General features: G+C 42.8%; 1 protein-coding gene across 1 annotated transcript in view; it reads left to right on the top strand.

Annotated features, from left to right (window-relative positions):
- The first annotated feature begins 3,022 nt into the window (after nt 1-3,022).
- The window catches only part of ptn (pleiotrophin), a 35,987-nt gene continuing 11,536 nt past the window's right edge, over nt 3,023-27,473 (top strand). Inside the window, exon 1 of the mRNA XM_046379648.1 lies at nt 3,023-3,180. The gene's annotated coding sequence lies outside the window, so the exon portion shown is untranslated. The remainder of the gene's footprint in view (nt 3,181-27,473) is intronic.

The following is a 27,473-nucleotide window of genomic DNA, read 5'->3' as shown; positions in this document are numbered from 1 at the left end:
GGGGGTGCAAATGGATGAAATGTATTATTAATGAGTTGAATATGAGACGGCAGCAGCTGAATGGTATATCTTTATCAGCAGGGGGTATGAGTCATACTAATTACTGGCCATCACTGGGGCTGAAGTTGAAATCCCCAACAGTGCAACATGATGCTGAACATGTTTATCTGCAGTGTGAGCTCTGTCAGTGAGGCAGCTCTACCACAGCCTCCAAAGTCTGGGAAGCTTGAATGAACAAAGGTAATTATTACAAAAAAAAAAGAAGAAGAATAAAAATGCAACACAGGAAATCCAATTAGAAAACCTGCAAGAATTTTGTTGGACCTGCTCTGATGTATCTGACAAACATATTGCTTTTTCATGTCATTTGGCCGTGTGTGGTCCTTAAAATTTCTCAGATTTTTTGTTCAAATTCTTGTTCTTTTCCACAAATCAATAGTTTCTGCCTTAATCTAGACTTTTGGTGAGGACACATCTCTTTGAGACGCACCAAACACCCTAAAGGCTTCTTACTAATGAATCCATTATTTAGCTGCTGGCCTATTGCTCACCGATTTCGACATTTTTTTCATCTTATCAACTCTTCGATGACTTTCAAAACAAGCTTTCAGTTGCTGGGCTTTTTGAACTTGAAGTTTTAATACCTCTTGAATTTGGCAGTCTCACCCCTCACCTCTTCAGCCCTTTGTTACAATGGACCGTGTGATCATGGAAAGCAGATCTGTAGACTTCGGCCCTGGACTTGAGTCAGGCTGGCATCAGAAAAATCAGCCATTGGCTTTGAGCCGATTGCCGCGAGACTCTCAAGACTTGATGTGAAAGCAAGGACATTAATGTCTACAATTTTGACATGATCAAATCGCAAAGAGGAACAAGGACGCCTCGCATTGATCTGTGTACATACATTTGTGTATTGAAAGAAAGAATGTGTTTAAAACTTTTAATTCACATGGGATAAACTGGTGGGATCGTTTCCTGAAAGTCAGGAATAAGATCTGAACCCCAGTTTCGAGGGGAACTCACTAAAGTGCTGCCAAAAATGAAATATGAATGGAATGGATGTTCAAAAGCTAAATTGACATTGCAGAAAGAATTTTTTTTTCAGCTCTTAATCTAACTTTGAAGGGAGAAATGCTTCAATCCAATGTTGTTTTTCTCATTCAGAAACCTCCAAATGGCATGTAAAGACTTTGCCTTTTGAGATAATTTGAGACAGTCTCGGTTGAAACTTCATTTAAAACCTTCTCTCACAAGAAGGTTTTGGTATTGGTTTTGAGAACAAAGTTGACCACTGGGGACTGTTAATGTTAATGTTTGTCCCCATGTTTGAATTAACAGCACTGAGTCTCCATCACACTGTTCAATGGTTTCCTGAATGTGCTTCCACTTATAAACGGCCATTGAAGCATTGAAATGGGGCATTATAATCACAATGTGAGTGGCTCTGAATAGCACCTTAACAATACACTCTGGCACTAAAATGGGTTATCTAATGATTATGAGCTAAAGAGCAGCTTTTTTGGCACTATGAGATTTTGTTTTGTTTTGCTCTTTCTAGCACAGAGTGAATTTGTGCCAGACACTCAATCAATATCCCGAGCTGGGAAAGACAGCCTTATAAGGTGAAATATATAAAGCCATTTCTCTGTGTGGACTACAGAGAGTTTACAGAGGCGGTCGGACATCAGTATTGTACACAAGGCTTTGTGGACAGAACTAATGGTACGCTTTATTGATTGTGTGTTCTGTAATCTGTCAGCTCAGGCTTGTCCAGCTGTGGCAGAGTGTCAGGATGCTCTACAGGGTCATATCCAGCCATCTGCTCTTCCTTACAACCTGACACTGTGAGAGTAGCCTACAGGCTGTGCGGCTCTCAGAAATGGGAGCTAAAAGGGATAAAACCAGAAACATGAGAAGAAGAAAGGCTACAGATTGATGCTTGGATTTGTGGTGCAGAACAAGTTAGCCAAGTAATCAATTCATTGAGCAAAAAAAAATCAGCATCGGTCAAGTTATTTGAAGAATGTAATCAATCACTGTAATCGATTCCTGATTAGATTTTTATTGAATAAAATTAATTACTTTCCTGATTAGTCATCAGCAGAGGTAATTAGTTACATTACTGACTGCATCACGAGTTACTCAACACAGAACCAACACAACAAATGATGTGTGGGTGCCACCTTGAATGCTGGGGAAACCGACGGAAATAATGAACTATTTTAAAACATCTTTAAACTAACTGTTTAATCTATTAATCCAAACATTAATCAACAGTGCAGATAATCAGTTATTTCAATGACTTTATTCAATGTGATCACGCAGTCTCGCTCAGCAGGGTTTTATTTCTTTTGAGAACTTAATACAAAGTTAGACAACCATCTGATGGATTACAAAAAATATAAACCAGTTATAAGACAACATCATATATTCAGTTGTCATGCAGTGCTGGCCCACATAAAAAACTGAAAAACAAATCCAGTGCCCAGCTTGTGTTTGTCAATATTTTATTGATTGCGGTGGTCAGACTCACTTTTCCATGGATCAACAATATATTTTATGTAACTCTGGGTGGTTTGGCTGTGCCGCTGCTCCCAGTTTGCTCACTCTGTGGGCTCATCCAAGGCTCCTACAGCCGCATTTTTGTTGTTGTACCTCCTGAATGTCTGCCTCTCTGTTGCCATTTGGGTCTCTGCCTCTCACCGTCTCCCGTCTCTTGCTGTTATATGTATTTGTGCCTCTCTTTTCTCTCTCTCTCAGCACTTTCTCCTCGTCCCCACGGATCTCCCAGGCACTTTGCCTCTTAACTGCTCTCTCTCTGTCTCTCTCTGTCTCTTTCTCTCACACTCTCATCGTCCATCTCACATCTTCTCTCTCTGGTGTCTCACTGAGTGCCAGGCAGGGCGTCCCTGGAGTGACCTTGCGAGTAATGAGCTCCTGATCACGAGTCAGGAAACCCTGCTTTCAACACCCAACCCACCACCCTCCCCTCACCCCATGTAACACACGCACACACACACACACACACACACACACAAACCCTACACAGTTATCGTATGCTCAGCCCACAAAGAGAAATAGCATTGGAGAGGCAGGGCAGCGGGGCAGAGGTGCAGATGAAAAGAGTCTAGAGAAACTTCTTCCAGCTCTGATATACAACTACCAGACCTCCAAAATAAAGTAAGTGGAATTTGTTTTACTTCTGTGAGCAAACTTGCTGATGCAAGGCTTTCATGTGGAGTGGTGGAGTGGTGTTGGCGATGGTGAGGTGGTCACTTGAGCAGTCAGGCAAACAGAAAAGTTTGGAGGTGAGCTGTAATCTGTGAACTATTGTGGCCATTTTTTTGAGATGTGTTTCTTCATGTGCGTGTCCTCGGGGTGGGATTTAAATCATTTCCAGAGCTGCCATTACCAGCCCCTGTTGTGTTCGCACCGTTTTCAGATCTCAGCTTCAGAAAACTTTGGGTAAAGTTGCAGAAGGAACTCGGTTAGTTAAAGTTTCTCTGGTGATCAAAATAATGTTTTGCATTTGTGCATTTTTCCCGATATTTTGTCTTTTCGCTTTATTGTTTTCATACTTCATCAAGAAGATTGTGTAGACATGGTCCTAATCGCTTCTTTGTTGCTCTTCCCATTTTAAGCAGATTTTTCCCCTCAGGCTGTTGATGGGAGATAATAAACATATGAAGACATAAAAGACTATTAAGCTTAAAGGGCTCAGAATTATAACCGCAGATGGAACGGTGGCTTGTAGACACGCTGGGTAAACAATTGGAAAGTCTCAATAATCCAGCAGCCATGGGCTACGGACTGTGGTGTTAAATCATTAACAGGGCCGTTTCCTCACTGATTAGACTTCAAACATCCATATGTTTTGTATATTATCGCTATCAGCAAATTTACGCAAGCCCAATTAAGTATGTCTGTGCATGTGTTGCTCGTTGAAGTGGGCCACTTTTGCCCAGGATGTCGTAATTTGGGTCAGGCCTGACTGGAATGACAAACCCCCGAGCAGCCGTATTGTATTAGCGCTATGTGGTCCGGCAGACCTTCTTGCTTGGGTTGCCATGGCTTTCTCCAGCTCTGGTATAGCAACCCTGAGTCAGACCAAACAGTGTTCTTCTCTGTCTTATGGGCATTCCTGCTGCGAACAAAAGCCTTCTCTGGCTCATTCTTGCTCGAAATGAGGTGTCCGCTTCATTTCTTTAGAATCAACACATGGTGTGGTCCTAATGAAAGAGCTGGGGGAGATTAAACATGAGGTGGAGATGAGCTTGAGAAACCAGCTTTGGTCCGTAGGAAGTCAGAACACAGTGTGGATTAAGCTGGATGGCAGCCAGCAGGGCCAAACTCATAAAAATGCTTCATTTCTAAATAGACCCTGACATTTTCCTTCCAAGATGGCCACTTGGAGGCCTTTAAGGGACATTTTACACATTTTGCCCTTTTTCCTTGTTAAACGCTTGTCCCGTAGACTTCACCACGTGATCTCGCCTATATGTCAACACTAAACACAAAGCCAGTTCATTTCCGTCTGTGTCTTCACAAATGCTTTGACGAGACTGTTCTCCATGGAGGAGCTGAAGCAATAAGCCATAGAATTGCGCTGTTAGGGCCCTGAGAAGTCCGCTCCAGGGGGGAGGGAAGCACTGTGAATGGAGCCAATTCTCATCTATAGGGCACAAGTAAGTGAGAGAGAGAGAGAGTGGGAGAAAGAGGGTAGGGGGATGAGGACGTACACAAAGATCCTCACATTGAGTGGCTGGTTTATTCTTGTGGGGTATGCACTGACCCCTCACATGTGGGATGAACAGAATGAGCCTTGATGGGGTCCAGAGGGCCTCCAAAGAAAGGGAGGACAGGATAAAGAGAGGAATAGAAGAAAAGAGGAGGGGAGGGATACCAGGAGAGAGGCCTGTCAAGGAACTATCCTTCATTACATCTAGTTGTAGATGTCATTGTGCAAAAAGTTCAATAAAGCAGAGCTGGATACTGGGCTATTATGACTTTTTTTTGTTTTTTTTTTTAGTTTCATCCACCCTTCCTGTTAGTGTTAATCCAAAAGAGACAATCATGCAGGTTTTAACTCACAAGTGACAGACTGAAAAAAGAGAATGACCAAATGACCACAATCAAAGAAGCAGAAGCTGAGACATCCTGACATTTAGTGCGTAATATGAATCAAAAACATCACATCCTGCACATCTCGTAAAACAACAGTCCCTGCCTGGTGAACTCCGGCATTTCATCCAGTACCCTAGAAGACATTATACAACCTTTGTTCACACTTTTCTTTACTTTCACTTTCTTTTTGGTTAATTGCTACTATTGTGTGCATACACAGTTTTCTTCTTAACCAGCATGTTGGGTGCCTTCAGTTGCAGTTTTACCTGTGGAAAAAGTGGTTTAAATAACCTGGTAAAATCATTGGCTTGTTAACAGTCTTTCTGACCACTTGTATTTTCACTCCTGCACTTTGTTCCAACAAAGTTCTTGTGTTCCCGTGTGAGCACATCATAAACTATTCAATAACCGATAAAGATAACGTCAGAGACCACAAAATAGTTGCGTTAAAGTGAAATTACCCTTTAATTACAGTTCTTCAGGAGTTCAAGAGGCCCTCACAATTAAAAGTACCCAAGCTTGCCGCTGAAAAGGCACCTAATCTTTAATTCAGCTAAGTTGACGGGAAAGGACTGCAAGGAAAGGGACACCTGAGGCTGCTAATAGTCATGTGTGGAAATGCAGGCGTTCTCATGGAGACGTCAACGAGCAGCTATCTCATTACAGGCAAGGGTGAGACAAACAAAGCTGTCCGTAAAACCTCTAAGCCGGTGATGAGAGAATGTTCCTCTTGTGTGGTGCAGGTCCCCATTGTCTGAGGAAGCCCATTGATGGGGCTGCTAATGCCTTTTGTGGATGAATTTATACACACTAGTCAGGGTTTGTGTTTGTGCAGAAGTTGAGGCATGTCGTGAATCCCTTAAGGGCTTTTTGATCAGGATAAAACTTCCACCATCTAGCTTTACAGCCTGAAAAAGGTGCTCATTTCTTCCCTTCCTTAAATTCTTACAGATTTTCCTGTGGAAAAACAAATATCTAGTTGTGGCCTGCATCTCTCCGCCCTGCTGCTGGCCTGATGTGGCGTTTGATCCTCAGAGAGCTAATGATAACCCAGGGCTTTCCACTGTAATCAGCCTGCTCATTAGTGTTCCACTCAGTCACACAGACACCCACACACACTTAAAGACGTGTGCACAAACATACACAAACTGTCCCCAGGCCTGCTGGTAGGTGGCCAAAAGAAGAATGGGCAAAGGTTATGGGGCTGGAACATGAGTTCTGTACCTACTGAGGAAGTAAAATCAGTAATCTGAGACTGGATTCAACTTTTAATTGGACGTGTCTGATTGTATTTCAGTGTCAGTCTGTGGCACTTTAAGATTTAAAGGACCAACCAATGGGTACAGCTCACTGTATATCCTAACTAATACATTTTCAAGCTATGCTAGCCATTATTAAATATTTACTGGCTGATTACACAGAAGTCTGCCAACTGATTTTCTTATGATAAAGAAATTAAAATAAATCAGTGGCTGTCTGCTGTAAAAATACACACTTGTGTTACACTGTTTCAAAAACTGCTCCATCATTAACTGATTTTTGACCACTTGAGGCCAAAAAACAACAGCTTGTAAATACAACACTGGCCCGTCATCAGCTTACAAAGCTAGCTAATGTGTTAGCAAGCAATGCTTTAATCACACATCGTGCAAATGAGGAGCAACATTAAGGCATCCATGTCCACCTAATGGTACAATATTCAGTCTCCTGCAGCTCTGACAAAAGCCTCTCATAGTCATTTGACTAACCATAGAGAACTACTGATCAGGGAAGCTTCAACTATCATCATATGTAGACAAAGAAGTAATGAGGAGCTTGCAAATTAGCGTATTAGCTTGTGTTGTGGTATCTCAAAAGCAGATTAAACAGTTGCTGCAGCGTACGAGACGGAGCAAAGGCTTTGGAAAGAACTGCAGTGGTGGTGAATCTTTAACAAATGTCGTACAGGGAGTATAAGTCCTCAGGGTGCTCCCTCACGCCTAGTTTGTGCACACAGGCTTCAGAGTGTGAAGCACAGGGGAGTGGGTACTGTTTCTACTCCTCTAACTGAGGTATGATCGTGTCTCTCTCATGTACCAGAAGAAAAGAGAGGAAGCCAGAAACTCAAGGCGGACAGCCAGACAAACCCCTCCTACCTCAGCTGCACAGAAACAAAAAAGAGCCTGCTGGAAACATTTGGATGGTAGCGTTATATGAATGCAGCAGCATTATTAACTGACCATCGGCTTCTTCCATTAATCCTTCTCTTGGTGACAGGAGGTGCAGCAGAAATAAAAGTGAGCCATGGGATCAACTTGGAAAAGTTTCTCCCCAAGGCAGAATCTCACTAAATGGCTCAAAGGCAAACCCTGAGGGGACTATTAAATAACATAGAGCCAGTGTGCTGCCAAAGCTTCACCTAAATGCTGTAATTTATTGTCTCAATCGATGCAATCTTGTTTTATTTAGAGCCACTCTCTGGCTGCTTCTTAGCTAGGAGTGGATTCGACCCGGCCAGTGGAGTTATTGGCGATATTATAATCATTTCTACAGATAGACTTTGATTGTTGCAAGGTGTAAAGATTGTGTAGGTTATAAAAGAGGAAAAGGGAGTCAGAGACGCATGGCAGCAAGCTGCTCTTACTCACAGGGATTTGTTTTGATGTGACCAGTGATGCTGAATGGAAAGCTAAATTGATCGTGAGCCTCACTGTGGAACACTGTCTGCCACTTTGTGTCTCCATCCCAATCTCACTGCTAATTGGATTGCTAATGGTAATGTTGCGCTGAGGTGATAAAACTCTCTGACCAGAAGGGATTGCAGAGTTTAGCGCTAAATTCAATTGTATTTTAAGTGCAGTGATGGCATGATCCAATTTCTTTTACTTTACCCTCTTCAACTGAATGTTTGGGATAGGATTTCTCTGCCTTTTCCTTCATGCAGCTCTTTTTTATTAGGGCAAAAAAATGGTTACCAGGCCGCTTAAAAGGGCCAGATCTTCAATACTTAAAAAAAAAATTTATACAGTTTATACAGCCTCCTAATGCTAAAGGGGGTGTCTAATCCCTGGTTGAATCTCAGCAGGTTTTAATCTGGCCCAGTGGAGAGTTTCTGCAACTCTCGGATGTCTTTCCGTTCATCCCTCAAGGCACCGCATTCTGGAGAAAGTATGATTTGGAAAGTTAAACACCTCAGATGGATACACAGGGGATTAGACAGGCCCACTCTATGGTCACAAACACCAAGGATGGTTTTATGTCCACCCACCATTAAGTGATTAGAAACCAGGATCAGTAATGGTGGGGGTGTGTTCGACAAAGCCGCAGGGGAGAAAACATTCTGTCAGGCACCACTTACTTGCCCTAAATACCTTAAAATGCACAAGCATGTCACAGCTGTCCCTGCAGTTGTAACTGAATCATGCATTTTGGATCCCTGACCCTCACATGAAAGGAAAAGGAGAAGGAGGAGTGAGAGAAGAGAGTCGAGTAGGAAGGAATTGGGAGAAAGGGAGAGAGGCGAGAGAGAATCATTAGTCATGTACATTAGTATTCCATCCACAGCTTGTGCTGTGAGACAGCCGGTCTGTCCAAACAAACAACCAGCAGAGGGGGGATGCCTCATTATTACTTCCCCTCTTTTTTCTCACCCGGAGTTCACATTCCAGCTGACCACAAACACCAGGCCAAGGCTGCGGCTTTGCCCTCTGTCTCCACTGGAGTTTAGTGATGTTAGCGGGGCTAGTAAAGCAACAGTCCACATGCTGTTCGGGACATGACGAGGACACTGCAGTACAAGGCAGAGTTCTGGCAGAGGGAAGACAAAACCACAATGTGAATTCCCAGTGTTTAGTCCTCCAAGCATTTAAGCTTGATGCTCTCTGTAGTCTGAGGCGTTGTCTGATGGAGGAGGTGGTGGTGGGAGGGGGTCCTTTCTGCCCTTGAGATGCCTGCCTTTCACGTGCCTACCACCCTCTCAACAGTTTATCCCAGGAGGCAGATGCGCTCAGCTGGCACAAAAACCTGAACCGTTGAGACTTGAGGATCAAGTCGTGTTAAAATCGACCGCTATGTCTTTTTTCAGGGTCGATACCGAATCGTGGTATTAGTAGTCCAGGTTTGGATTATTAAGTGTTGATAGGCTATTACACATGAAGAGTAACCATACAGATGTTCTGTGTACTGTGGGTGGGGCATTGAGAGTGAGAGTGAGATTACAGAATGGTGACAGAATTGGCAGCATCAGAGCCAGATTTTTAAATGAATTCATTTCATCTGCAAATCAAGTTAAAAAATAAAACAGATAAAACAAAACCCCGATACCAGAGACGGAATGACTGAAGATTTTGGAAGAATGCTGAATATTGGACCCCATAATCGATCCATTCCTAGCACATACCTGCAAAATGTAGCACACATGAACTGTTAATGTGAAAATTTTCACAAGACCCAATTAACTTTAGCCCCCCCCCCCCCGACTTGAACCATAGATGTTGCAGCTCCTTATACTCCCAAACAACATGCTCCTTTTGGACTTTGTGGTGAAGCAGAGGCATATAACAGTAAGTGGCAGCATGACATTAATGCAGTAAAAAGCTCCAGGCTTCATTACATAGTCTCTTTCTCGGTTTTCCGCCTCAGCTAAGCATTAAGACTTTTGGGGGGGAAAAAGAAAAAATTTTTAGGCACAAAAACAAGTAGCTGGAGATGTGCTGAGAGACGCCGTCAGATACCAGCTAACCTCTGTGCTCTCCAAAAAAAAAAAAAAAAAAATGTACAGGAACATTACACAGTTTCAGAGCACAAAAGCTTGCCCCTGGGGTGCCCTGAACAAGCGAATTAAAACACTTTTTCTTGCAAGTCAGATTTTGAACCCGAGTGACCTTACAACATAAGCAGCAGGGAATATAGAGAAAATCAGAGCGCTGTCTTAATTCGAATGGCCTATTCCCCTTACACTGCAGCCTTTGGTGCTACAATAAGACATGATCCCTCACCAACTTCCCACCCACCAAGACTGCCAACTGCGGTCAAGCCCTCCTCCCAGGACCTGAACCCCCAGTCTCTGTACCACCCAGGTTCCCCAATCAGAGTGCTGCTCTGACTTTCATAACCTGGTCACCTCTAACTGAGGTTGAACTGGCACACTCTAAAGTACGACTTTGTACCTTTGTGGTCGATCAAAAGGCACACAGCTGCTCTCACGAGGGCTCATTAATTCAAATTCAAAATATCTCATCTAAAATCAGGTATTTTTTCCCGACTGCTGCCCTGTAAAGGGCTAGAGGATCACAACTGAAATAAACTGACTTTTTGTAAACTTAATCACATTATCCTCAATAATTTATGGTGTACATTAATTTGCTAATTTATTCAGGTTTTATCTTTAATTTGCCCACCATTTTCATGACGTATGATTTGTCAAAAACTTGACTAACTAATTACCAAAGTGCCAGAAATACTCAATTTCTACTTTTTAGAATAGAAAATTGTACTTCTTCTCTCTTTGACTGTGTACACGGTGCACAGACAACCAGCTCTCCACTCGAGTTATCGCATCAACTGTATGTCAGCTTGGTGCACCCGCAAACTTTTCGTACACAGAGTGAAGCTACCTTGACTGCAGTGTCTTCTGTGACACACATTAAAGTAAAAGAGGGTGTCAGCGGAGGCAGACGCCCCTCCAAACTCTGCAGTGTTCGTACATGAGGACTCAGTGTCTCCTCTGGCTGCTTTAATGCTCAGTGGCAAGTTCGAAGGTCATGTTTAAAGCCCCGGGCTGTGACTGTGGGCAGGAGCTGCTCCCGCACCCACAACCCTACACCCTCCTCCCTCTGTCTCCCCCTTAACCCTACACCCACCCCACAGCTGAGCACAGCCCGTGTCATCAAGGGACTACGGGCGTTCGCACGGCAGGTCTGAGTTGTGTTTTTCCGTTGTAAATGGGAATCAGTGGATGTGTCCATGCAGCAAAATGGACTCCCTTATTTATTTGTAAATTGTGCCACATATAGTATCACCACATTCACTGTTTGATAAATGAAGCTGGAGCAAATAGTGTTTTGTGCAGATGAATGTAGACAATGACAGCAGCAGCGGCCACAGAAAATCTGGTGGGTTGCGTTCCTGATGGATGGAAATAGTTTACTGCAGAGGCAGGGTGATGGTGAATAGGATGGATTTGCGAGGTGGACATCAGCAAATGCTGGGTTGTGTGCGAGAGAAACAAGACTAAATCAGTTTGCTGGGAAAATGGGCCACATTTTGAAAGGAGCGAAAATCGGGACCATTCTTGTTCCTTCTTATCATACAGTTGCTACCTTTACAGCGAAAACAGATGTTTCAACACTCGAGTGAACGTGGCTTATTGGAATATTGGATTGCTCAGTGTCCTGTTTTATAACTTCCCTGCAGCAGGCAGTGAACTGGCCTTATAGTGTATTTCGAATTCATGGTTGCTTTGTAGAGGGTATTCTGTTATTCTGCACCCGTCTCTGCAGCTTAACAGACCTCTTGAGCTGCAGAATCTGTGCTGAACTTCAGTGAAGCTCGCTGGGCCATCAATGGAACTGCGGACAAACAAGCTGCAGCCCATTTTACCGAGCAATAAATTAGGCAGTGTGGATGCTGTGTATTGAATTCCCATCAGCCTCTCCAGCTGACGTCAGAGGACCTCAGGCGGCGGATCTCTGTGGTGTTGCTCGTGCCCTCCTCGGTGACTGCTTTCCACTTAAAACTCCAACTTTCTCTCAAATGCACACACACATGCAAAGAGACACACATACACACTATCTTGGTTTCCTCCTGGGACCTGGATGCCAATTACATGCCAATTACTACCTTTTTTTTCTGTGATTCTCTTTTCAAGTCAAGGGCATCTCATAGAAAGTTATTTACATGTTTATTAAGTTGGGTGTTAAGGCATGATTTGTGAGGACTCTTTGGGAAAACAGGTGTTCAATTAACTTTCAGCCAGCTGGTATCAGAGATGTTTTAAAGCTGATTGCTTAAATTGTTTGCTGCAAGTTTTTTATAAAGTTGTGATGGCCATTGGTCTAATGAGTGTTAGTCTCAGATCAGCAGTTTGCTCTGGATAGCGAGGCCACAATATTTGAAGAATTGTTCGAGTCTTTCCAGACTCCACAGGTTATAGACTGGACTTTATCTCTGTCCAGGAAGCTTGGCAGCAGAAGACAGTTCTAGATGAAGGCAATGCGCCATGTTAGCCTCCCAATTCCATCTCCTTGTGCCAAATGGCCCCAAAGACAATGCAATAAAAATGAAGGATTTGCTTCGGCCAAAAGTCGCGTCCCTGACAGATCTGGGATGTCCAATCTTCCTCTGTCCACCGTTCTCAGTAAATAAGTTTCTCCCTGCTTCCTCGATGGCTGGAAATAAGACTGTCACTGGTTCCTGGAATATAGTGCGTCGCGAGCGATGTTTGATTCATTGAGGGTCGCACAGAGCCCGACAGAGTAGGAGCTGAGTGACACTATCATTGCAAACTGGAGTAAACAAGTTAAAAATACCAGTCTTTCTTTGTCTCAGAAGGGTTTCACCACAACATTTTCTCCACATTTTCTACATGGAAGCAAGATGAACACATAATTATATACCAACCGTACAAATGTACAAAATATTGAAAGACATGAAAGACATTGTCCCAATAATGAGTTGTAACCCATCTTCTTTATGCCACATTCTTTTGTAGCTCTTCACAACTCATCTTTTGTTATTGCCATTGAAATTAATAATTGATAACCGGTCTCTGTATTTCTTATAAAAGAAGAAAAGAATAATACAAAATAAATGCCCTCTCACGGGCCAAAATATTAGTTTATATAAATTTAAGGTGTCTGGTGACCTGACAAAAGTACTGTATGTCCAATATTCACTCTCTCTCTCTTAGCTCTGTGTTGGTTCCCCTTCAACTCCTGCTAAAATACTCCACTGTGTTCACCAGCTAGTCGCTAGCTTCGCTGATGAAACAAAGCTGATTTAAAGTGGGAGCAAACTAAAGTAACAGGCTCTAAAGAAAAGAAAAGAAAATTAGAAAGAAAAGAAAAAAGCAAACAAACAAACTACTAAGCTAAACAAAAAAGAGGGCAGCTGCAGAGTGTGGAAATAATTCAGTGTTGGTTGGTTACGACAAGCAGCCGAGTTAAACTTACGTGTGATCATCTGGCAGATTATTAAAATGAAAAGTGTTAGTTACAGTGAATCAAAAAAATACATAAATCAGTTAAAATGACTGTTGTATCTTAGTGTTTGTGAAGTATTCATTGATAAAACATGACTTGCAGAGAATATATTTATTGGTTTAGGTTTGGGGAAGATAAAGAGTGAAGTAAAGGTTTTATGTCTCATATACACGTATTTCTCTGTTTTGGCACCATATTTTCTGAGAGACAGAAGTGGAGCTTTGACATGTTTGAGAGTATTTCATGGCTGTTTCACCGAATGAATTTTGATGGTCCAAGCGTCTTTAACAGCCCCGACAAGCCTTTGTTCTTACCCAGTTTTCATGTCTGATCCCCAACAGCCCCCAGGGGAAGCTCTGTCTGGCGTGTGCTCCGAAAGCCTTTCTGTTTGATCAACTTCTAACATATTTGAACAATTTAGGCAGGGATGAGTGCAGGTAATTCAAAGCCTGCCAAAAAGGTGTTTTGGATAGATGAGAAGACACGCTGGTTCACGAGGAGTAGCGCAGAAACTGGGCTTTCTCATTTCTGCACTGCTGCATACCCCAAAACTGCTCATCAACATGAACACGAACCTCTAATGTGGCTGACATCTTCCATCTAGAAAAGTCATTTGAAATGATCCCCTCTTCCCCCAAAACTACCTCTACCCTTTCTCTGTTTCCCTGCTGTTCAGGCAATAACTTATTTCACCCAGTAGAGGCCAGTGTGTAGTTGATGAGGTCATCCTCTCAATATGACAGCTATGCTATGCACAAAAAGGAAAAGAAATTAAAAACAAAACAAAAGGGAAGCCTTTTGAACACCTTCCCTGGAGGTCAGAGTGCAGCAGGGGTGAGGAGCATGGATAATGTTTCGTCCACTCTAAACATGAGGGAATCAATGGGACATCGAGCAGCAGGACGTAAAGAGACAATGTTTGACAGTGAAGTGAGGTAAACGTTAAAGCCATCTGCCCCATTGTTTGTGACAGAAAAACACAGCGAGTGGGGGAGAAAAGCTCTGTTCAATATTGCCGTGAAAGGATGTTGATGGTGGGAGCCATTAAATACAGTTAATGCAACAGAGTGCAGATGAAAGGGTCAGGGCCATTGTGGATAGATCATGAGAGCCCTCTACTGACAGTTAAATCAAAAGAAACCAATAGCACCGTCAAAACAAAGTCTCCTGCTTCCAATTTCTGCCCCACATTAAGAAGAAAAATAGACTTTACTGAATAGGTGTGATTATTTTCCGCGGTTGAATCATCAGAGATAAGCTGCTTTTTTCAGTTCATTTAGAGAAGTGAAGTGGGACTGGGACATTCTAATCATCATTTAGCACTAAAATCTTATTTCAGACACCCACCTACTGCTGTAAAAGAAATGAAGAAATGATTTAGTGATTAAAGGGGAGGTGTGGGGGAGATAAAGATAACAGTGTGAATATGCTGCCTGAAACTGTTAACTGAGTGACCGCCGGTGGTTTATTCTCAGTTTTGACCATTTAGTGTTGAAGCTGTGCAACTTAACAGCCTTGTCTCACTGGTGTGAACCTGCAAAATAAGTCAAACAGTCCAACGCATGCTGTCAAATTCATTTCTACTCAAACTGTGACATATTTTGTGGCTAGAATGAAGTCAGTTCTTTTATTTCTGTGCATGTTCATTTCTGGGCTTTTTTGAAATGTCTCAGACATGTCAAAGCATTTTCAGATTTTTGTTAATCGATTTTAAAAAAGTACATTCACATACAGAAATTATTCATTTATGTTACTTATTCATTGTTTTCCGCTCTTCAAGCTCACATCCAGAGCCATTTTTATTGAAAAAACTGAAAGAGATGTGAATTTATTCCTTATTTGTTGAGAAAATAAAATCCATTTGACGTGTTTCTTGTGCCAAAGATTAGAAGAGTTCACCTCACATATGTACGGCTATCTTTCAGTTTCAGACAGGCTGCCGGGCGTACACAGGAACCAAAACAGCAGAGAAACACCTTTATTGAATCGTGCTCCTGAAATTCCCGTCTCTCTGCGGGTCATCCACCTGGGAGCAGCGTGTGTGAGTGAATGTTAATCAACCAAACATTTCAAATCGGAGACGAGAATCGAACGTTCGGATGTGCGTATACTAATTGACAGGGAATTCACATGTGTTGGGCACATGTGGTGCAGACTGAAGGGTCACTGACTGGTGTCCTTGGGAGAAAATAGTTGAAAACTGGTGATTGCCTCTTACAAAATCACACAGGTTAGTGATTAAAAGGCCAAAACTCTCTCGGTTGCAATCATCCCTGAAATTGGACGGATATCGAGGTAATGCTGCGACTCAAAGGATGGATGGGCTGACTGTTATTATTCATTTTAAAATCAATAGGCTTTTTTTAGGCACCGCTTGTGTGTGTGTGTGTGTGTGTATGTGTGTTGGGGGGTCCTTGACTTGTCTCGTACATGCTGAACTGTAACTATTTCTCTCCACTCGCTGCCTTGTGATCTGAGGTGAGCTTCAGCCTGGAGGGAAATGTACAACTGTTTGCCTTTGTGAGGCTTTCGTAATGTGCAGTCAAGCTTTGTTCCACTGCCACACAGGCTGCAGGGGAACCAGCAGGGCTGTGGTGCTTCAGCAAAACAAAGAAACCTGACTGTATCTTTGCTATTCCACATTAGAGACCAGGCAGACCTGCGCCTTTAATACCTATTTCAAGAAGGCATAAAGAAACACACATAAAAAGCGCCTCTGATTCACAATGTGTGGGCTCAGGGAAGCTCCAGTTGAAATGTGTTAGCCAAGGTAAATACATATGTATGGCATATACTGTATGTGTTCTCCAGTATCTATTCCCGCAGTGTGACACTAATACTGTAAACACGACGTTACATCTCCTCAAAATGGTGAGAAGAGCTGTCAAAACTGTCCACCACAATTTGCTTTGCTAAAGTGAGTAAACTCGAGCCGCCCACACTCTCTCTGTTATTGTCTTGTGTCGATGTCAGACAGTCAGAACTTCTCGTATCGAGCGTGTCTCGGTGACAGCGCAGCTTAGCACGCCGTGCAAGCTAATGTTGCCGCCACTGTCACCACGGCTTCTCCTCAAGATGCAAGATGAGATCTGCAGGCGCAATGTGAGAGGAGGTGGAGGAGGAGGAGGAGGAGGAGGAGGAGGGAGAAGAACATTAATGAATCCTCTGACAGTCTCACTTCTCTCTCAAGTCACAAAACTTTCTGGATAATGAAACTCAAAAGAACTAATGAAATTAAATGCATGAAAGTAGATTATTGTGCCTTTTAATTTGCCATAAACAAGATATTGTAGATGAAACTGAAAACAACCTCCTGACTCACTTTTTTCAACATTATTCTGCACAAACCTGATGAATAAAACCGTTCTCCCTGTTACTCCCTCTGGCACAGTCTAGTCGGTACTGTGCTGTAATGCATCTGGGATAAAAATATCTACCAAATGACGCAGGTTATGTTATGTCCTGACTGAAGAGAGCAGCACATATCCTACATCCACAGCTCCTCAGCACTAAGAAATTTCCAGCCACTGACCTTGAAGCTACACTGTGTGTGTTTAGAACATGTGGACGTCACTCTGCAGAACAAAACTTTCCTTTTGCCTGCAGATGTCGCTAACAGAAACATCTGGCTTGTAAGGCTTCCTGATTATAATAAGACTGACTTTATGTCAAAGTCCTCTCATTCATCTTCACTTTCCTGGAATTTACATTTACCTCATTTACGTGGACGCAAAGTAGTGACTGCTGCAACTCAGTCCCGTTTCTGAACGCGTGAAAATGCAAATTTGTGCCCTAATTTAGGCATCGTGACTCATCATGACTGGGTGAAATAAACAGAACTCCTTGCAGTGTGCGTACCTACAAAGTAATAATCAGTGACATTTTTGCAGAAATTAGTTTGTTTTGATTTTGTTCCTTGGAAATAAGGTGGAGCAAAAAACCTTCTGTGTAAAAGGAAGCCACCTGCAGGAGCTCAAACTTCAGGAGAAAATGCAACAGAGGAAGACTTCCGTGAAGAAAATAATTCTTATTAGTCTTACTGTATGCGTACTCTGGTGTAAATCTCAGTCCTGCATTGTGCTGTTGGATGCTGCCGCTGTGACCGTGAGGCTGTGTGTGAAAAGCTGGTGTGGGATTACAGGTAACCGAAGGCTTTATCTCTCCACCAGCAGCTGTAGTCGTGCTCCCTCTCAGCCTCGCAGTGTGACGCCTGGTTTGGGGGGAAGTGGGTGGTAAACCTCTGTGGGGAAATGTTGCCGTGTTTGTAGGCAGTGGGTGTACATTATCGGAGAAGGGAATCATGTTTAAATCCAGAGGATGAGCAATATCCCATTTCTGGTGTGTGGTACACATCACAGGGTCCTGTGCTCAGACTGAGGCTGGACTGTGTATTGTGGTAGAGCTTTCAGTCTGCTCTTGTTATTATTCAAATTAGCACTGGATTATATATACAATGTATATATGTACACATGTAAATACCTATATTTTTAGATTTATACTTATCTTGTTTTTTTATCCTCTTTTATATATTTTACTTCCTTCTTGGTCGGGAAAACTGCAAGTGCAATGTCTGTACAAAAAGAATTTCCCTCGGGGATAAATAAAGGAATTCTGAATCTGATTCTGATTCTGGAGTCGATTTCCACCTGGGAAACACGTTGCTTTTTCGTGTCCCGCAGCCACCAGGGGGATCCCAAATCCAAAAATGTTTACAAACTGTGAGATTATAACATTTTGGATGGTGCTATGAAAAGTTTGAGACTGTTACTTCTACTTTGTGCTTCCCCAAACAAGAAACTTGGCTTTTTGTGAGCACCATAATAAACAGAGGTCGACTGTGCTGCAATAATACTTTGAAAAGGTGGCCATGAAACATGATCCAAGTGGACCTCAGCCTCCATTTCCTGTGCAGCGATAACATCATCACTGCCAAAATGGCAACCCCTGAGCTCCTTCTTCCTCTCAGCAGGATGAGGAGGTGGTAGTCTGAGGGTGCCCTCCCCCAGCATTGCCACCATGTCCCTGTGGACTCCCTTAGGTGAGGCTAAAGCAGTGGATGACTGCACGAAGGCCAGCGTTGTCTGTTTTCTCATACTGAGCTGATTCGACTTACTGCATGTGCATTGAACTGAACTCAGTTTTATTGTCACATTTAAGCGTACTGAACATGAATGCTTGTGTTCCATTGACTGCTTTTGGCTGGACTATCACCTCATCATCCAGGGAGCAAGTGGTGCAGTTAGTAATGTCTTTCTAATTGACTCTCCCTAATTATATACATTTGGGACTTGCTAAAAGACATTAATGTATGCACCGTCAGTGTGCAGCACTGAAGAAATGCTTTAAGAACATCTACATCTCCAAGATAACCTGTGGGTTATGTGGAAATCAAAATGATATTCACATTAGCATTTTTACAGTATTACTCACAGCAGACTTGTCTGCTACAGCGTGATTTACCTTAATCCACAGCACACTGAGCACATTCTCACTTTCAAGAAGATTTCTGGGCTCTTTAATAAGCTGCCATTCCACTCAAAATAAAAAAATCCAGTCTGTTTACAAGCAAAATTAAATACACAGAGATATGCAAAGGCATCGCTCAATTGGGCAGAAGTACAAATTCTCAGAGTATCTCTCAGCTAAATACTTTGAATAAGAAGTGGAGAGAAAAGTGAGCAGAGAGAGGGAGGCAGACATGATGGAAAAGAGAAAAGGAGGGAGGATGGCTTAATCAAAAGGCAGACAAAACATGCCCACGCTGTGTGCAAAGGCTTTCTCGTCCGGCATACTTTAATGAACAAGTGACTCAAGGTGCTTTCAGCAGGTTCCTGGAGAGGAACACACACACACACACACACTCACATATAGATAAACGTTGCCTATTCAATTATACAGACACCTCTAAATTGGCGTCTTTGGAGAGTAAGCAGAAGATCGTCTGTGAGAGGAGAGAGGGGGAGGTGGTGACTGCTGATGCTATCAGCGAGGGGGGGGGGGGGGCTTCTGGGACATGGAGGTCTGTTTCTAACCTGTCAGCGGCTGCCAGGGGGTTCAGACTGCACAGGTCCGGTATTTTAGACAGCCAGGATCTAAAGGGAACAGCTATTTCCAGCAATGAAAACACAAGAACGGAAGGGGAGGTGGTGGTGGGGGTGGAGGTGAGAAGACATCCTCTGCAGCCAGGCTGAAAACACACGTGAATCAGCCGCAGCTTTCTTCACGGAGAGGAATGGAGATTAATGGGCAGGCACATATCAGCGTGATCTAAAACGATCAAAGCTGCTGACTCAAAAACCTCACACTGTGTGGCCCTTTTCAGCATATTCTGCAAATGTGCTACATCTATCAGTGCTACATCTATCGGGCTAAAATAAGCCACCTGAAACAAATTTGCGAAGAAATGAAGGTGTTGCTCATGGTGGTGAACCTACAGAATTGTCACCTCAACCTGCAGCTGCCCTCCTCCTCATGCAGCTTCATAGTGAGTTTGAGTTCATAACAATCACCACAGTATTTATGCTGATACTTTATGCGTGTTTTTGTGGTTTTTGTGCCAAGCTAAGCACCTTATTTTTCTCAAGTTTTAGTCTGTAAACAGAATTTCCTTTTGCTGGATGATAAATATCTGCACCGAACTGCACTGAGCGCAGTGCAGCGAGCGAAACTGAAGGCAGGTCAACTTATTAAAACTGGGAGAAAACTTTCAAAACAGCTGCAGACAGTGGAAATCCTTCACACTTCCCAGCCGGTCACTCACAGCCTCCTTAAGTCGAACATTTTCTATTATTTGTTTGAAATGTTTACCCCTTGAGCCACTGCTAAAAGCATGTTGTTTTTTAGTATTTTACCAACCTGTCTATTCTGAAAAGAAGCCCTTTTATTAAAAGTTTAATCCCCCCCACCTCCCAGCTCTCTTTAGCCTTTTCATGACTTAAAAAATTACAAAGCTGAATGGACTCTGGTATAAAGAGAGGGAGGGAGTGGAGTTGCAATTGGAAAGAGAGTTGAAAACTTCATTTATGGCATTGCGGTTTTATAATCTCAAAAAAAAGGATAGTAATTGATAACTGCTGGGGTTTGCCGTACCAGTGACAGTATGAGTCCTCATATGAGAGCTAATAATGATGATAAAGAAAAAGGGGGCACAGAGATGAGTGGGAGGATAAGCGAGGAGTGTGTGTGTGTGTGTGTGGAGGCGTAGATGTAATATGATCAGCGTAATGGAGGCATTCGTGCATAAACTGAAGTATTCAATTTCAGCGGTTTCAGCTCGGATGCTCTTGCAGAGCCACTGTTTGTCATCCTTATTATTGTGTTTTTATCATTAAACAAGACCGTCCCTCTGCATCGCCGTTCAAACTCAGTTCTGCTTTCAAGACTTGGCCTCACACACACACACACACACACACAGACACACACACACTGTGCCACACATGCTGTTTTTGTTCCGGAGCCCGGCGGCTCCCCGGGGGCTCCTTCAGGGCTGTTCTGAGAGATAGCAGGGACCCTCTCCACACACACACACACACACACACACACACACACACACTCTCTCTCTCTCTCTCTCTCTCTCTCCCCCACTGTCTGACCTTTACAAAACACAAGTCAGAAAACGTGTGGCATTTTCCTCTAATCATCTGCACCTAAACACATGAGAAATAGTGGCATACTTCAATTAAGGCATCCGACGGCCCCATGAGAAATTAGTCACTTTTCTTCAATGGCAGTCATTATCAGACCTGGAGGTATTGTTGCACCGGGCGGCTTCCTTCCTATATGATTTGGCATATATTTATCTATACGCCTTCACACGGCTCTTTTCTTTACACTTGTAATCTGCTGTTTTCTTGTGGTTGAAGACCCGCCTTTGTCTTGTAGTCAATACACTTCTCATTTCATCTGAGCTACAATATCTCCAAAGCCCATCTCAAGGAACACACAGACCGAGAAACTCCCAAATAAATCCTTTCAATATGCCCCGTGTCTAGGCAAGGCATTCGCTGCTCTTCTAAATCACAACTACTGAGATGGGAAAGCCACTCAGAAGTGGATTTTTCTGCCTGACTTTTTCTCAAGGACACAGCAGTGCTGTATTCTCTGAGACTAAAGATAAACAAACAGTGAAGCATAAAGAAAAGTCTGTCAATAAAATGTGCTTTCTTTTTGTTCTCCCCCTACTCCCTCTCCAAAATATCTGAAATGTCCTCAAAGACATCCTTACGTGAGATGTTTCTAAACTCAGTTTTTGTAATAATTTGAACTTTAAAGGGTCAGATACGTCCGCCTGACACAAGACTGTGCTCATGAATGGTGGCTGTGATATGACTTGTGTAATTTTTTTCCTCCTAATATTCTCCCTCTCAGCTCTCTCTCCATCTCTTTTTCCTGCTGGCCACTTCTCGCCACACTGCTGAGCCACGGGCACGGCATGCCCTGACTGAGCGTTGCGTCGATGTGCGTGTGGGTGCGACCCTTCACGTGCGATGACGGATGGATCGTACCATCTGAAGTCCTGTCCGCCCTGCGTTGTCTCCTCTGTGATTCACATGCTTCATTTAGCGTCTTTAATGCTGGCCAGGCAGGTCGCCGTTTTTCTCTCAGCGCTCGCCATGGCCAGTCCAGCCCCTGTGTACAGGTACACTCAGATGCACACAGCAGTTCTTTGCCTGTTTTATGGACTCTGTCATTTATATTACGATTAGGCCGAGTCCTTTCCTCAGCTGTGTATGTTTGTGTCTTCCTGGGACAAAGATCTGAGTCGGATGCTTACCTGCCTCATAGTGAAGGGATGAGTGAAGATCCGTTCTCTCTTCTTCGGGACAGTATTTGCGCTTATGACAGACCACTGTGACTTTTTCCCATGCGAGACCAGTGGTTCCCACTTGAAAGAGAGCTGTGGGCGGAAGACTTGAGCTACTTCAGGCCTTTACTTCCTTCCGTCTGCACGTTCATGTGAAAAGTACCTCCAAAACTGAAAGTGGCTGTAAAAAGACGGAAAGGCTGGCGGGAGAAGTGAGGGGGAAAAAAGCTTATTGCAGCATGTTTTTTGTTTTGTTTTTTTTTGCCATCCACAACTTTCTCCTTTTGGGGTTCTGTTTTTTTTTCTTCTTCTTCTTCTCGCCCGCCTGTTGTTCAGTGTTATACAGTGGATCCAGCCTTACGTCATGGAAATGTTTGGCTGCCATCCCTGTCTTTACTTTGCAGATGAGATAGGAGTGTGGTGGCTTGTCGCTGTCTGCCCTGCAATCAGGTTTTGTCCCCCATTGCAGGCTGTGTGAAACAGCACAGTAGTTATGTGTTGTATGTTCGGCTCGATGCACAGCTGCTCGCGTAGATGCTTAGCTGCTATTCCATTTGTCACTGAAGATTTAATGAAATCATGGGCTCTTTATGACTGACTGAGCATGTATACATGCAAATGTTGACACTCAGAGGTGAGTGACTGTGCCTTGAGAGCCCTTTAAGAGGGCTCCACTTGTAATGGAAGTAGAGCAAAAAATGTGGTTATTGTTAGCTCAGGATTCAAAGATGTGCTCACTTTACTTCAGTGGAATGTAAATATGGGAGCTTCTCAGTCCTCATCTCAAGAAAAATATAGGAAAAAATTACTTAGAATATCCTGAAATATACATTTTATTTAAGAAAGTGTTCTAAGTTAAGATGCTTAAATATTTCAATAGCTTGTTTTTTGGCCACTTGGGGGCAGCAGAAACAAGATGTGACATTTCACATCATCACATCAACCTTTAAGTTCATGTGGCAAACTTGATAGTCAACACGTTTTCTGTCATTTACATTTACACTCCCAGCAGTTGTGGTTTCTGGTCACCTTGTGTAATATTTACTTTCTTTTTGCACTGTCTTTGGCCTCTACCAGCTCTGTTGTGTTCATCAGCTAGCTACTACCTACATGTCTGGTGCAGATCAGGTAGTGTTGAGGAGGTTTGTAGAGATGCAACAAAACCGATGACAGCGATCACAGGAAGTACATTTGCAGACCGGACAGCTGAGAGCGATGAGCTGCAGATTCGGGTGACAATTCTCTGTAGGTTCAACACTACAAGCTTTTGCTGTTTGTTATAATAAAAATATAAATCATTTCCACCTTAAGGTCTCTGCTCAAACCAGATGTGCATGTGTATTTTAAGTAACATTCTCTAAAATAAATCCTGACATAAAAATTCATATTGACACAACCAAGTATTGCATGATAAAGTCAGAGAGAGCTGGGGAAGACTTGCCTCTGGAAGCTACACTCTTTGATTAGTTCCCGCCAGGGGCAAAGACTTATTAAAAAAACATGTATAATTCATGTGCAGCTAAGTGATATTAAAAGCATACATGTGTGTTATGATAATATTTGTGTTCGTCATTAACACACCACACTGGGACTGCTGCTTTAAATACGTGCTCCTCATATGCATTCAGAAGTTCCCCGATTAAGAACTGGATTTTAAGAGGGAAATGTTTAAAATGAAAGAAATCAAAATCTATTCTTCATGAAGCGATAATGGTGGAAATCTTTTTCGCTCAGCCAGAACATCTAATAACCCAAGTTAATTCACCTTTTCTTCAGCCTTATAATTGAGCCATTAAACTGCTCTCTCCTTTACTCCTGCACCACGGACTCCATCACCTCCTGCCTCTCTGAGATGCAAGTGAAGGACCTGATATATCATCATATTCTCCTTCATGTATTGGACCTGGATTACGTCAGACCTAATGAGAGAGAGAGTGCTTATCTGTGCTGCAGAGTGGCGGAGAGTGTTGTGTTTATTCGCTGGAACACACAAGGAGTCATTGAAGGTGCATCGATTTGTGGCCAGTATTGACTTTCCTCCTCCGTTCCTTTCACCAGGAACCCACAGCTGAGTCTGAATCAATGGGGCAAAGTGAGGATTTGATGGGACTAATTCTCACAGGCTCCTGAACCACATTGGCCACTGGATGCTTCTGATGTTCCATCCCAAGTGAACCCTCGGTGGGAGGGTTGCAAACATTCAGTTCTCCTGTTTCCATTGTGGCTCAGTGGGAACTCTCAGTTTCTACATTTAAACTTTACTGTGTTTCTGACCTTAATTGCAAGCAGTTGCTTAATGTAATCTCATCTGGATCCTTCTTTAATGGAGGCAGAGTGAAATACACTATATAGACCAAAGCTTTGTTGCACCTGGCCATTAGACCAACATCTCATTCTAAATACACAGACAGCTTTGCAGCTCTGACAGCTTCCGCTCTTACAGGAAGGCTTTCAACAAGATTTTGGAGTGTTGAATGTGTACTTAATGTATCTGACACCTACAGAAACTTTGCATATTAAGTTTTCACATACAAAGCATCTGTAGAAGTCTCATTCTAAGCAAAATAACACAATTCTAAAAACTTACACTATGTAGACAAATAAATACATAAATACACAGACATTAATATGGTGTCGGTCCCCTTGCTTTGCAGCTTCCACTCTTCTGGGAAGACTTTTCACAAGTTTTTGTTTCTGTGGGAATTTGTGCCCATTCATGCAGCAGAGCATTTGTGAGGTCAGACAGTGATGTTGGACCAAAAGGCCTGGCTCACAATCTACATTCCAGTTCATCTTTTTCTTTGAGTTCCACTTCACTAAACCATTCAGGTGTGGAAATATCCTGTACCAAATATCCAAGCTAGAGTCTGGGAACAAGTTGAACAATGACTGATAACTCTTTTTTTCTCTTGTGTCCAGCCACTTGGGCATCACCTTGAGCAGATCACTGAAATATGTCTCATATAGTCCATCAGTAATTCCTCGGCATAAAAACAGGAGAAACATTTCTAACAAAACAGCACTGGGATGAGGCGACGTCTGGTTGCCAGGGACCAAGACTCAGAAGGGAAAAACGCTGACGTAAAAAGAGGGAAGAGCATTTACGGAAAAGCGCAAGTGGACGTCCTTTAAGTTGGCAATCCCTCAGTGCTTCTTATCAAAGCATTACACAGGCACAGCACACATGCCTGGTGAATGATAGCCAGTCATCCATTATAGGTGCTGTCATGCTCTGGAAATAGGAGGTACATGGCTGGGAGCGACTTCTGTTGAATTTATTGACCTCGTGAGGCGGAGGAACGTCGTCGTCTCCGAGGATTCTCCAGCCACACAGGAAACGGTTAAATCGGTTTAATTCCAACACTTCTTTCTTTCTTTAACCTACTGTATGGTGTGCTCATTCAAAGTCATCAACCCCATCTCCTTTTATGCCTGCACTGCACCAAGAGCCCATCGCTGTGCGTGTGTGACTAACTGAGGAAAAAGCTTTCTTATCTTTTGAAAGGCCACAATGCCTTTCTGTTGGAAAATGATCTTTATCGGGGAAGCTTTCAGTGTCTTTTTTTTTTTCTCTGAAACTCTCAGAGCTCATTGTATGCACTTCTCACAGTTGGGATTCAGTGGGTTTTTTCTTCTTTTTTGGGGTTATGGAGATGAGTCTGGAATCTCAAAAAGAGTCAACATAAAAAAAAAAAAACAACAAAAAACTAGGAGATGGGAGTCTGAAGTGTTTAATCAAAAAACGCCACAATCGGAAAAGTACAAAATCCAACATGTGAAGGATTCAGACGACTTTCTCTGGCAGGCAGATTACAGGCGCTGCTACAAGGCTCATGAGTGCAGGGAGACAAAAGAAAACCTGAGGCAAAATGGGCCACAATAACATGGAATACTTAAAAATAAGGTCTGAATAAGTGACTTTAATTTCAGAAACTTCCACCGTCATCTGAACAGACTGAGACTTCAATTATGTGACGTCTTAAGTTAGAGAAATTCAATGTCGGGGATGTAAGTCCAATCCACAATGAGGAACAGCGCTCAGAGCCAGCTCGTGATTAATTAAAATGGATATTATTTCCGTGCCAGGCTAAACCTTTCTACAGGAATTTTAGTGGGGGTTTTTTTAAGCATCAACCAGGTAATTGCTTCAGTCTCATGCTGTCAGTCCTCTCAGAGGACACCTTCTGGAAGAGGATTTCACTCTGACAAAAGAGAAGAAGCGGAGAAGCTGGAAGCGAGTGGGTTTTCTGTAATAATTTCCTCGCAGGGCATTAGGCTGGTGATAGTGACAGTAACAGTTTTCTGCTGTTCCAGGACCAGCTGGAGGATCAAGAGCTAAATTCAGATTCTGAATTCTTTTTTCTTTTTAAACCCAATAAAATGTCAGCAGCTTTGTGCAAACAGTAAAATAGTGAAGAGACAGACAACAAATAATCATGACAATTCATTGTACAGGGACAACATAATCGAGGCCTCTGAGCTGTCTTGCTCTTTTCTCACTTTTGTGCAGCAGGTGTAATCCTAAGTAGCTATTGCAGCCAGTTTGGACTCAGCACAAAACTTTTGCAGTGAATACTGAAATGAATAGTCCTTATTTTATTCCCTATTTGTGACTTCTGCATCATCCTAAATTAAAGATGACACAAGACCACCCAAATACACATTCACCTGAACACAGAGCACCGACCTGACACACTCTTTTCCAAATTAAACTCACTGTGTGGGACTCATTTTTAGAAGTCATTTTTAATCAAAGTTAACAAGAGACAAGGGATTACAATGACATTCTGCCCTCCATGACTGAAACACTGAATCTGAAAATGGATTCAGTCCCCTTAAAGATGCTTTCTGCACACAAAGTTTCAGTTCACATTCTGCTAAACACATTGAATGTTCAATAGAAACAGAAAAGATGTTTTTGAACATCCCGAAACGGTGCTGTTCACATCCGTGTTGACTTCAAGCTGTGCTCTTCTTCTCTGCCTTTTGTTGGCACATTCCTCGGGTTGCTTATCACCACCTGTCGATCGAACGAGTGATGTGAAACCGCGAATCCTCCTGCGTGTGCACAGGACAAACAACACGGGGACCCACTCATGAAAGGACCCCACCAGGTACCTTTTAATGAGATCAGTACCAGCTCCAGTGAATGGAAACTCATTCAGAAACTCCCAATTAACTGTCAGAAAACAACAAGCAAGTTTTTAGTGTCAGTGTTGTAGAATCAAGGAGCAAACTGTGTTTCGCAAAAACACGCCAGTTACGGAGGAGGTACGAGTAATGAATAATGTCTAATTTGACAGGCAGCCTCAAACTTATGAGCGCAAAGATTCACTTAACTGCACTGATATTCCATAAATAAATAA

Source organism: Scatophagus argus, chromosome 22 (assembly GCF_020382885.2).
Source record: "Scatophagus argus isolate fScaArg1 chromosome 22, fScaArg1.pri, whole genome shotgun sequence".
Taxonomy (NCBI): Eukaryota; Metazoa; Chordata; class Actinopteri; family Scatophagidae; genus Scatophagus; species Scatophagus argus.
The sequence above is the reverse complement of the archived record's forward strand: the minus strand, read 5'-3'. Positions and strand labels throughout refer to the sequence as shown.